This window comes from Dendrobium catenatum, unplaced genomic scaffold (assembly GCF_001605985.2).
Source record: "Dendrobium catenatum unplaced genomic scaffold, ASM160598v2 fragScaff_scaffold_1446, whole genome shotgun sequence".
In the NCBI taxonomy this organism is placed as follows: domain Eukaryota; kingdom Viridiplantae; phylum Streptophyta; class Magnoliopsida; order Asparagales; family Orchidaceae; genus Dendrobium; species Dendrobium catenatum.
The window spans coordinates 113545-126985 of NW_021319908.1; positions in this window are offsets into that span (position 1 = coordinate 113545).

Sequence of the window (13441 nt, forward strand, 5' to 3'; positions counted from 1 at the left end):
TTACTTAGCATCAGTCTCTTTGACAATTACAAATAGACTCAAGAAGAGAAAAACAACATACAGACTGACTCAACCCTAAACCTACGCAATCTTGAACTAGCTTCGTTTGTTCGTCCGATCTTCGATTCCTGAAAAGTTTGTAGCAACATGCAGTCCAAGAGAATCAATAGTGTTTGTCAATCATCAAAACATAAGTCATGAAAATAGATTTGCAACATTCTCATGTTTTAAGACAAGGGAATCCTATTTCTCCTCTTCTTTTTATTTTTTCTATAGAGTATCTTTCTAGAAGTATTTCCAATCTTAAAGAAAATTTTTTGTAACTTCTATAGAACTTTGGGTGGTTTCCCTATTTCCCATTTATATTTTGGTGATGATGTTATTATTTTTTCTAATGCTTCAATTAGTCAAGTGAATAAAATCATGAAGTTTTTAAATGAGTTGGAAAGTTGTAGTGGTTTGAATATTAACAAGTGTAAGAGCTTCTTTATCATGTCCAACAATGTTCCTCATGATCGGGTTATGTCCATTAGGAATAGTACTAGTTTTTACAAGGTATTTTACCTATTAAGTATTTAGGGGTCCCACTTTATAAGGGTACAAAGAAAAACTTTCTTTTAGATGAGCTTATTACTTTTGGGCAGAAAAAGCTGAATTCTTGGAATTATAATTTTCTTTGTTTTGGTGGTAGATTCGTCCTTATTCAAAGTGTTTTGTGTTCCTTACCTTTTTATATTTTTCAAATTTTATAACCTACCATCACTATTTGTAATAGGTTTGAAAATTTATTAACTAAGTTTTTTTGGCGTGGTTTCAATGTGAATTCTAAAGTTCTTTGGTCTTCTTGGACTAATTGTTGTAGTACTTTTGAAGATGTGAGGTTGGGTTGCAAGAATATGTATGATCTTTCTAAGGAATTTTCTTTTAAATTTTGGTTTAATTTTAAGTCAAAACTTTTTCTTTGGGCTAAATTTATGAGAGAAAAGTATTGTGTCGGTAAGCATCCTACTATGTTTTTTTTTTTTTGAGAAAACCTACGGTGGGGCCTACGCATTCATTAAAAAAGAAATTACATGGTCCTTAAAGGGAACTCAAGCTCACTACTGCTCAGAAGAGCTATAAAAATAAAAGCAAAAAAAATCTAAGAGCTAGAGTTCCCCACAAAGCAAAAGTACAAAAAATCTTAAGTACATTCTACGATGCAAAGGAGAGAGCACCCAAAAATAGAGAGCTACAAAAAATAGCAGTCAGCCCCAGCATCCCTATCAATAAATCATCACCAAGAACATTCTACAAAAAGGTATAACACATAGAAATGCAAGAAAAACAAAAGTAATAATAGAGATTAGGATGAAAACATTAATAAAAATATCAAGAACCACCAAATGGTAAGCAACCCGGACAAAGGGGGTACCACCCCATATTCTACCAACTCATATACAAGTAATAAGACATAAGAATAATATCACTAACCCCTACCAAGAAGATGAGAAATAAGCATCCAAAACCATCAACCCCAACCAACTAGAGTACACCAGATAGCCCTTACTATAATTAAGATCCTTGAAAGTAACTTGAAAACCAAGATCTAGAAACACCTAAGAACACCAACCACCTAGCTCAAAAGATTCCAATAAAACCCAAAATAGACCTTGAGAATAGAAGCCAACAAGACCCAAATGAGCTGAAGGAAATGCAGAAAGTCCAACCACCCCTGAAAGGCTTCCAATCCATCATGGTAACAAAAACATGAAAAATGTAAATAACACTGCCAATCTTGCAGATAAAAAACATCAAGCCCCCAGGAATCCATATAAGAGAAATCATGAAACTAGTAATCCAAAGACCAACAAACCTTAAAAAGCCATTAACGCAAACCCATAACATGGAAGCAAAAGGAAATATACCCAAACTCAGAAAGCTCCAATAAACACAAAATAGCCACAAAATAAACCCAGTGGAAGGGTACAAAGTCTAGCCACCCGATAAATTGATCAAAACCCACCAGGAAATAAAAAAACTATAAAATACACCGCCAGCTAACCAATAATCACCCTAAACTTAAGGAATAACATAAGATAAACTAATTTTATCCAAATTCATAAGGCCTCTAACATGAAAAGGGAGATTAGAATCGAAGAAATCCTCCATGGAATCCATACCATAGTCCCACTTGGCAATGGCATGAGCACAAGCATTGCCCTCTACATTAATAATAGAAAATGAGCAGTTTGACAGGCTCAACAAATTCTTAATATCCCTCTTCATGCAAAACAAAATAGAAGAACAAGCATTATCATCCCTCAAAGTGAATGACTAATAACAATAAGTAGAGCCAATCTTAACTATAATATTAATATAATCAAAAGAAAAATAAAGCCTTAAACCATAAAGGATAGCAAAGGTGGTAGAAGCATTACCATCACAATTATAAAGAGGATCAGCAAAGCCCAAAAGTCATTTACCATTAGAATCTTTGATGACACCACCACAGCCTACCATAGAACTGATGTAAATAGCATCCAACTTAACTTAAAGAAATTAATAGGAGGCTTCATCCAAAAGGTACTTCTAGGAACATTATATTTACTATTCATATCCAGTTTAATTCCATAGTCAACCACATAAATGAAATAGTTTTTGAAATTCTTAGCAGAATAAAGGGCCACAATCTTATCTTTAACATTTTGAATAATTTTATGATGATTCATAACTACACCATTGAAATGAGAATTATTCCTATCCATCAATAAAAACCAAAGGATAAGAGAAGGAATAACATTCCTGATATGACCTTTGGAATTACAAAATCAATAGTTAAGTAAGGAATTAATATAAGCATTAGCATTAAAATATTTCAAGTGCAAAATATTATCAAAATAAGTCCAGGCTTTAACAGCACATGGAACAAAAACAAAACCATATTACATATTTTCCATATGATAACAACATTGGCATTTAGATGAAAGGATAAAACCTTTTTTAATCAAATTATCAGCCATAGGGAAAGAATTATGTAAAATACACCAAAAAAAATAGAAGCCGTAGAAGGAAAACTTTTATGTCATGTCACATTGAAAATCTTAGAAGCCTCTATCTTAGCTCTAAAGGAATGCCAAGCATCCTTTAATCTAAAGCTACCATCTTTAGTCAGGGCACAAAGGTGAACATCAAGAGAATTAATGTTCAATGGGATCTGCAAAAATTTGCTAAGTGAATGTTGTGCTGAGTTGGAAAATGTATATAAGAGTTATCCCAATATTGTCAGAGTTTATTTTATAATAGTTTATTAATCTTATAAAAATAGGAATACAACTAAATATGGTGAGTCTACAGTAACTTTTGATGTGATAGCTTCTACTATTCAAAGTATTATAATTCAGCCACATTTTAATTCTATTTTGGTAGACTGGGGCATTAACTAACTACACAGCTGCAAACATTTTCTAACCCTCCACCACCATACTGGATTTAAGTTAATATAGATGCTTTTATCCTCAGGTACAACCAGGTAGGAATTGGTGGGGTGTTCAGAGATCACAAAGACATATTTATGCTTGCTTTTAAATTCAAAACTCAGCAATGGGATATCTCTCCATTGGAGTTTTTTGTTGTCATATTCTTAAAAGAGGTACTTTAAGATTTTATGTTTGAAAGAAAGGGCATCATAAAAGAAAATCATAATGTCAATATAATAAAGATGTTATAGAATTCCATGAAGAATTCTAAATGGCTTACAAAGGATTCCTTGAAGAAGGATTTTTTCTTTCTACATGATTATAACCATGCTTTATTCCATTTTACTTGTAGAGAATGTAAAGTTGGCTTATTTATCTACCAAGTTTAGTGTTTTTACTTTTTTTTGGATAATATTAGTGAAAATAATATTTAATCTGCTTCTCTATCTTTGTTAAAGAAGGAATGTGATGGGATTTCTATCACTTCATAGTTTGTAATAGTTTTCTTTTCTTTTTAATGCAAAATATGGGTTTCAAAAAAGAAACATATAACATTTTATTAATATAGATATTTTAAGACAAATTTAATTATCTTGAAGTTTTTCTCTCTATATTTTAATGCTAATAACATATGATACATCACCCATATCCATTATATCCAAAATTTTAGACAAAATACTATTTACCTTACATAATAACGCCTTATAATTAGTTGCGAGTAAAATATCATCCACATATAGGATTAAAAAATAATTGCTCCCACTAACCTTCTAGTCTATATTCATTTGTCTTTGATATCCTCTACAAGATCAAATAATGAATCATGTCATGGAATTTTAAATACCATTGACAAATACTTATATCAATCCATATACATACTTCATAGTCTTACACACTAAATTTTCATCTTCACTAGAGGAGAATCTTTCTAGAGTATTATTGAGGTAGTTTTCATATCCATTTATTATAGCTCTAAATTAAAAAGTTCAATAAATGTGATAATAATTTTGAAGGAGTCTTTCTTAGATATAAGGGAAAATGTCTCTTTATAATTAAGTCCTTGCTAAGTGAATCTTTTTGCAACAAGTCTTACTTTATATATCTCTATGTTACTTAATGAGTCTCTATTTTTCTTAAAGACCTATTTACACTATATGGTTTTTGTATCATTATACAACTCAATAAGAGCCCAGACTTTATTTTATGCTATAAAATTCATCTCATCTTTCATGGCATCAAACTATATATCAAATTCTTTTTAACTCATGTCTTTTGAAATATTTCAAGTTCATTTTTACATCTAGTTTTATATTTTGACTCTTAAAGATAGATAATATAGTCACTAGGAATTACTGATCATCTTTTCTTAGTAGATCTTCTTAATGTTGTAAAGACCTCCTTTTGTACAGTTGGTTGTAGAAATATATCTACTTTAGTAGCTCATGAAATCTCTACTAATGGTTGTCTAACACCCATTTGGACAAGAGGAGTGTTATGGTAAATAATGAACTTGTCACTTGAAATGAAAGTTTGAGCATCTATATCTTCCTTTTTATAAACTAAGATATGTAACTGATCACTCCCACTAATCATGTCATTCTAAAGAAAATTTCCATTTCTTGATTTCAAAATCCTAATGTTATTAAATGGATAATGAAATATATAACTCTTAGACTTTTTAGTATTTCCAATAAAATACCTACTAACTCCTTGGGTATAATTAATTATATATTTGATTATAATTCTTAATTCACCCTGACATTTTCATATCCATACATGTTGTAAATTTGGCTTCCAATCATTCCACAACTTAAAAGGAGTTTTAGGAACAGCATTCATTGGAACCATGTTCAATATATATACAACCATCTTGAGAACTTTAGTTCACAAGAACTTAGTTTAGAACCACTAACCATGCTTCTCATAATGTCCTTCCATGTTCAATTTCTTCTCTCAACTACAATTCTTATTAGGTGAGCCAAGTAAAATCTTTTGGAAAAAAATCCTTTTTTTTTAAGGAAACCTTATATATGGAGTAAACATTTTTCTTTTCTTGATATATCTTCCGTAATGCTCACCAACTCTATTTCATCTCACAATTTTAATTTGTTTTCCACATTATTTCTGTATTTCTTCCTTAAAACTCTTAAGGGAACTTAATGCTTACTTTTTATTTTGAATTAGATAAAGATAAATATATAATGAATAATCATCAATGAAGTTGATTAAATATTTTGGATCTTAAAAATTCATATCCAAATAATAAATATTAGTATGTATGATCTTTAAAATATTTGCACTCCTCTTACACTTTTCTTTGGACTGATTGTTTACTTACCCCTAATGCAACTCACATAAGTATTAAAGTTAGTGAAATCTAAATAGTACGCACTTGTTCATTCATCAATCTCTTAATCCTATTTATGGAGATATATCATAATCTTCAGTGTTAAAAAAAAGAGAAATTTTTATTTGTAATATATCCTTTAATGCTAGCTTAATTATGTATTATATTATTAGTGCTACTATTATACATACTAATATAGAAAAGACCATCAGAAAAATATAATTTTTGACAAGTTTAAATCTAAAATATAAACCAATAGAAGTTTCAATAAAGATAATGAAATTTCTAAATGTTATATTTTGAAACAAAAATCAATCTTCTAAAAAAAAAAGTAGGTGCATAAAAGTCTTTTTTAATTCTTACATAAAACCATTACTAAGTAATAAATAGCATGTTCCAATAGTTTCAATGTATGCACTCATCTTATTTTCTAAATTAATATATTATTCAACGTTTTACTAACTTCCTTAAGTTTTACATATCATGCAAAGTATTACAAATATGGATTATCGAGAATAAATTAACCCATTATATGTTATAAAAAATATTAGCTATATTAGATTCATAGAAGGTAAGTAATATTATTTTCCATTATTAAAAAAGGGGGATATTGTTGCAATCCAGGATCCTTGTCTTGTGATTTTGATGATAACAAATGTTATTGAGTAAAATTTTATTTCTTTTAGAATATGCCTTGGATATTATTTTTCTATGTATACTAACATTTCAGGTACAACATACACCACTCAAGAATGATCAAGGCTTAAGTTTTAGTAAAAAAGAATGTTTTTCAAAAAAAGCATAAATTTTTAATTTCATTTATTTTATATTACTTGAGGCTGGCCAGGTAGGGTATATGATAAATTGGCGACCATGAACACACACATAGGGGAGTGATAAAAGTGAGTTAAAAATTTTTTAACTTAATGTACCATACAATTCTAATCATTGTGTATGATCAACTATATAAAAAATAATTTTTAACAACTAATTTCATAATTAACTCTCATGAACTAATCATACTTTATGATTCATTTCCATCAAAAAACCCTAGCAGAGATATGATTCAAGTATTTTGAAAATTGATTTTTTAACTAATTGCACTGTATGATATTTAAAATATTACTTAAATTAATCCCCATTATTAGCCAATCAAATCAAGCTTTAATAAATATGTCCAATTATACTATATGATATAGATCATATTGCATGACTGACAGAGATGAAATTAGATTATCCCAAATATCATACTGGATGAAACAATAATTTTTTGAACTAATTTTATAGTATAATGTTAATCATACTAGACAAACCCTTGACATTTGAACTAAACATATAGTATAATGTAAATCATACTAGACAATTGACAGAGAAGATTTCCAATCATCCTAGTGATCATCCTATATGAACAAATTGAACTAATTGTAGCATACAAACATTCGATCGTATTGTATGATAAGTGCTCAAAAATTGAACAGCTCATGTGAATGACTATTTCATCTTACCATACAAACCCCTATTTTAAACTAATCGTAATATATAAAAAGTGATGACTTAATTGAGATTTTCTTAAATCCTTTCCTTAAGCAATTTAAACATGTCTCAAGGACACATTTAGCTGTTAAAGGAACTCTGAGGGAGAATGAGTGAGTGAGCTCTTGTTCTTGGAGAGGAAATAGGTGAGGTTGTGCATGAGATAGAAGGAGTGTGAGGGGTTTTCACACGGTTGCTCCAAGCAAGCTTGCACCTTACTTCTTCTAGTGGCCTTGGTAACTTCTTAGAGTTTCACTTGGGAACTTCTTAGAGTTTCACTTGGGATAGAAGCTTCAGAGTCAAGGTTTGTGGGTTCTCTTCCTTCACCAAGGGGTTAAAAATGTATTAAAGGTTGTCTACCAACACCAGAAGGGTGAAAATGATTTTAAAGGTTCTCTGCCATAACCTAGAGGGTGAGAAATATTTCACTGGTTTGATGTCGTCACTAGGAGGGTGACATAGATTTTGGTTCCCTGCTGCACCAGGTTTGGTGGAAGTGATTTGTAAGAGCTTCTTTGCCTTTCTATGGGGGCTAAAGGATATTGCTATAGTATTAATGCAATACCTAGACAGGAGGACTCTTGAGAGTGGACGTAGGTCAAGATTGACAAAATCACTATAAAAGTCTGGTGTGTTCTATCAAGTTTTTTCTACTCCTTTATTTTTTGAACTTTTAATTTCTTGCAAAAATTATAATTTCATTGCAAACTATAGTTGAATTGCTAATCTTGCTTGGTTAGATTTAATTTATGTTGGAAAAGATAATATATATATATATTCATTCCTCTTAACTTATTTGTGTTATAAAACATTGAAAATGAAAATCAAGTTTTTAATTTGCTTCCACTTGTGTTAGTCACTTGACTAGAATTTTTCAAAAAATATGGTAATGGTCAAAACAAAACAAAAAATTTAGTATTTTTAAAAAATAACCAATTCATTCCCCCCCCCCACACACACACACACACTCTTTGGGCGCCTAAGGGTAGTTCAATGAGGTCTTACAACATCCCGTCGAACTTTAAGTTTTTATTAGTCCTTATTTGTCATTATATTTTGTAGTGATGTGTAATTCAAGAAACATTGTTGTGGTTGCATTTTCTAGGACAAATGTGATATTTTAATTTCTATATCATTTTTTATACTAGAAAAACTTTAAATTATGCACTATTTGTTCTTACAACTTCTAAAAAAAAATTCTAACCATTATTTTTACTTTTGACAAGTTTAAATTATAATTAATTGGCACCAAAAAAATTATTTATTCTAATCATTATGCAATCAAATATCATATGACAAAGAAAGACACACAAAAAAGAATGGTTAGGTGGATTCTTCTGTAATGAGAATTTGATGTAAAACCTTCTAACATAAATTGTACTGAAAATCAAATTTTTGCTCATCTTTCTAAACTTTGTATTGAAAAACATGCATCATGTGAGGGTGAGATTAATGAAAATTTTCAAAATAAATAATTATTTGTCATGCATTTAAACAAATCACCTTGGTACACTGACATTATTAATTTCATTATTTCTAGTATACTTCCTTATGATTTATTATCAATTCAAAAGGGTAAGATTTTGCATAATACCAAATATTTTTTGGATGAGCCATATTTAGTTAAAGATTGTGATGAAAAAATTAAAAAAAGATGCATTCCTAAAGTAGAAATTGAACCATTCATTAGTAATATTAGGATTCTCATTATGGAGGACATTTTGAAGGTTTTAGAACTTCTTCTAATATGCTTCAATCTAGATTTTTTTGGCCAACTTTATTTAAGGATGTACATGATTATATTAAAAAATGATATTAATGTCAAAGAGTAAGAAATATTTGAAAAGAAATGAAATGCCTTTAAACTATATTTTGGAAATAGAAATATTTGATGTTTTGGGATTGAATTTTATCAAACCTCTTCTACCATCTCATGGAAATCAATATATTCTTATTCATATGGATTATACTTTTAAATGGATTCAAGGTGTAGCAACCTCTAAAATGGATTCTCAAGTTGTAATTAAGTTTTTAAATAAAATATTTTTGTTCTAAATTAGAATGCAAAAAGTTTTAATCAGTGAGGGAAGAAGTCATTTATCAAATAAAAGAATAGAAATAGTCTTAAGAAAATATGAAATTTATCATAGGGTAGAGATTTCTTATCATCCATAAACTAATGGTCAGTCTAATATTAACAATACAGAAATTAAACAAATTTTAGATAAAAACTATTAGTTCTAGTAAGAAGGATTCAGATATTAAGTTAGATGGTGCATTATGGGTTTATAGAACTTCTTTAAAGACATGTATTTGTATCACTCCTTATAAATTAAATTTTGAAAAAGCTTTCCACCTGCTTGTAGAGCTAGAACATAAGGCATTTTAGGCAATTAAAGAATTGAATTCTAATTTCAAATGCATAAAAGAGAAAAAATTGATGTAGTTAAGTGAATTAGAAGAAATCTAAAATAAAGCATATGAAAAATGCAAAGATTTATAAGAATAAATTTAAAAAATGGCACGATCATAAGAGTCTTAGGAAAGAATTCACTCATGGAAAGGATGACATATATTTTAATTGTAGACTTAAGTTATTTCCAATAAAATTAAAATCCATATGGTCAAGACCATTCATTGTCATAAGAGAATTCCCTTATGAACTATGGTGGAAATTTAATATAAGAAAAGCCTGCAAGTTTTTAAAGTTAAAAAACATATATTGAAACATTATTTAAGTGATGACATTGATCGGTTGAGAAATATAATTGAATTAGTTCTTCCCAAAAAAAAATAATTGGTATAGTTAAGCTGAAGGCTATAAACTTAGTGCTTATATGAGGCAACTCACTTGGGTCTATAGTAAACCTGATATGTTGATAGAATTATGCTTAAAGCACTAGTTATCATGAATCCTTTATTTTAATTTTATATGTATCACATGTATGCACCTTTTTATTATTAATATAAAGCCATATATTTTTAATAATGTTTCAATTGTGTTTATATTTACATTTTATTTAAATTCTAATAAAGATTGCACTAATATATTATCTTCAATTAATATCTACACATTATAATTATTTATTTAACTAAAGTAAAACAAATAATTAAAACTTATATAAAATTAGAATAATAATAAAACCCAACATTATAGTTTAAATGAGCTTTAATATAGATTTTTTAAGTTATTTATATAGCTTAAATTTATAAGTTATATATTTATACAATAACCTTTGAATTGAAAGATGAATAATTTAGAATTAGTGATCTTATCAAATCCTTAACATCAAAATCATTAAGATTGTAAAAGATTTTAAGCAAAAATGATATTCAAAAACATTAATTACGTACTCCATAAAAATACAAAGAAAAGAAAAAAAAATAAAAAGGGTTATAAAAAGAAGATGAGTACATTCAAAAAATTGGTATCATATATAAACTTAAATTCTGATTGTATTGTTACACTTAAATTTACAAAGGATCAGATAGGAGAACTAGTATAGATAATGCTGAACTAATAAAAATTCATATTTTTAACTACAAGCAAATCTATTTATTTAAGATACATTATTCAATTCATAATTTAAATGTATATTATGTACTACTTAATATATTTTATTTTCAATAACAATGTATTATTTTAGTTAATTTTATAATGAAAAAACTCAAAAATGGGAGAAAATACTAAGGACCCCACAGTGTCGCGGGGTAAGAAGAAACATCATCGTAGCACCACCTTTAATGCCATTGAGACACCATCTTTGGACATATCAGCTCCATGTTTTCTATTTTTATGCTCTAAGGTGATGACATATACAATACCATAGCATTACAAGCACTGTTGTTCCATAAAGTCAATTTTGTAGTGGCAAGTTCTTAAGAGTTTAAATGTCATTGTGACATAAATTCTCACTCCTCGGCACAATTGTTTTCAATCGGGCACTGTAATACTTAAATGTCAGTAGCTTCAAAACTTTATAGTTATAACTTCTAAGGCCTACATTTTTTAAGTGAAATTTCATGATAGTTCACTAAGAGGCCATTTAATGTCATCAAGCAATATAATGGAGTATAAAATTTAGCAATGGGGCACTAATTCATATTAAGGGCGCCACAACACCAATCTTTCAAGTTTTGCTGCACTAGATGACTTTTTATGTATTCCTATAAATATATGTTATATTTTTTTATAGAGGAGTTCAATCACTAGTTTAAAATTTTATACTTTTTAATATACTTCTCTAGTTCCCTCTGAGAGTAAAATCAAAGGGATGCTAGGGAAGTATAAGATATAATCCATTGGAGTGTTTAGCATGTGCTTGTTAAAGCAACTCTTTAAGTAAAGGAAGAAGTGTATAGGACATTCCTTGATCCTTTCTCGTGATATCACTATCTTATATTTTCATTATTCTATGAATTTAATAAAAATGAGTTTGCATGTCATTTATTCTATTACTGATAAATCTCTTATTTGTATTGTCGATGCAAAGAGCAAGTTAAGTACTAATGAAGACTCTTATTCTTTAAATGTATAATGAATTTTTTAATATTATCCCATTATTTATTTAATATGTATAGTATCCATATGTATAATTAAAATATAGTGTGATGTATAGCCTCGATGGATGAATACAAGAATAAAAAGGAATATTAAAATAAAATCTTAGTCTCTCTAGATATAGGATAATAAATATTTTAGATTCATAAGAAGATATTATAATTGTAAGAGGTCAGCATGTATCATTTTCAACCCTAAAAGGTCAACAGAGATTTAGGGAAGCATATACTCTAAATCATATTACCATGATTACCATGAAGAGTCTGATTAGGAAAAATATGATATATGCATTCATCAATCCAAAAAAAATTATTATTAAATATTATATCCACTATTCTACTATTTTATTATATCATAAACTCTAAAAATATCCCTTTATTTTAGTAGGATAATCATGCAATTAGATTAAATGGTAGTGTTTTAATATAACTAAGCATAACACGTCCTAATGGGCTTGTTACTCTACTTTTTCACTTTTTCACATTATTACAATATTTGGCATGCATACTTGTATATTTAAGTAGGATTTTATTATTTACATATCAATGAAAACCTAAGCATTATTTAGGGTTGATATAATATGTAATTCTTACATCATTCAAAATTTCACTCCACAACCTCCATCATCTGGTTATAATTGAATTTTTTTAAAAAATCATTGCTCTTATACCACTTTATGACCCCTCAAGATCAAAAATAAAATAACTTAATTTATTTTCCCTTTATTATTATTTTTTCAATTCATTACCAACCAAATAATTGACAACAAAATATAACTAATTATATTCAATAAAAAAATTAATTATATTAATATATCTATTAATAACAATCAATATCCCTATTATATGGTATGCCATGATGTATCAGTATCAATGTAGGTTTTATCTTTCCAAAAATTTATATATTATCATGTAAATGAAGTCATGAATGTGATTATGAATAGCAAGGTAGGACATCCAGCTTTAATATGGTTTTTTCAACATCTTCAACCCCAATTACGTCACAATCATCTATTCATCTGCATAATTTGGGCAATCAATCATAGGCTATAACTAGGATTATATCACAAACCTTTATTTTAGGGAAAGTTTGTCATCCAACCCTCAAGCACATGATTTTAATATTTTAAGGGCCAGGCCATATTAAATGTAATTTTGTGGCCATCCTTCCATACATACATATAAATGATATATTTATGTTATATTAGTCATATCATTTTCTTTATACAATATAAGTCAATATCATATATAAAAAATGATATTTTATAAAATACAAGGAAATCTATACATTATTTATTTATTATAAAAATCATAGCTATCGATCAACTAGATAAAATGCAATAATTTAACATTCAAAATGCTCATAAAAATCAAACCTGTCTTATACAAAAAAAAAATTATGTTGTAAAAGCTTCATAAATTTTGAGAAAATACATTTTGGTAGATTCAGGATAGATAAAATTCTTATAAATCAAATCCATAAAAAATGTAAGTAAGAGTATATTTACTTACAAAAAGGACAACTTTCATAACAATAATAACT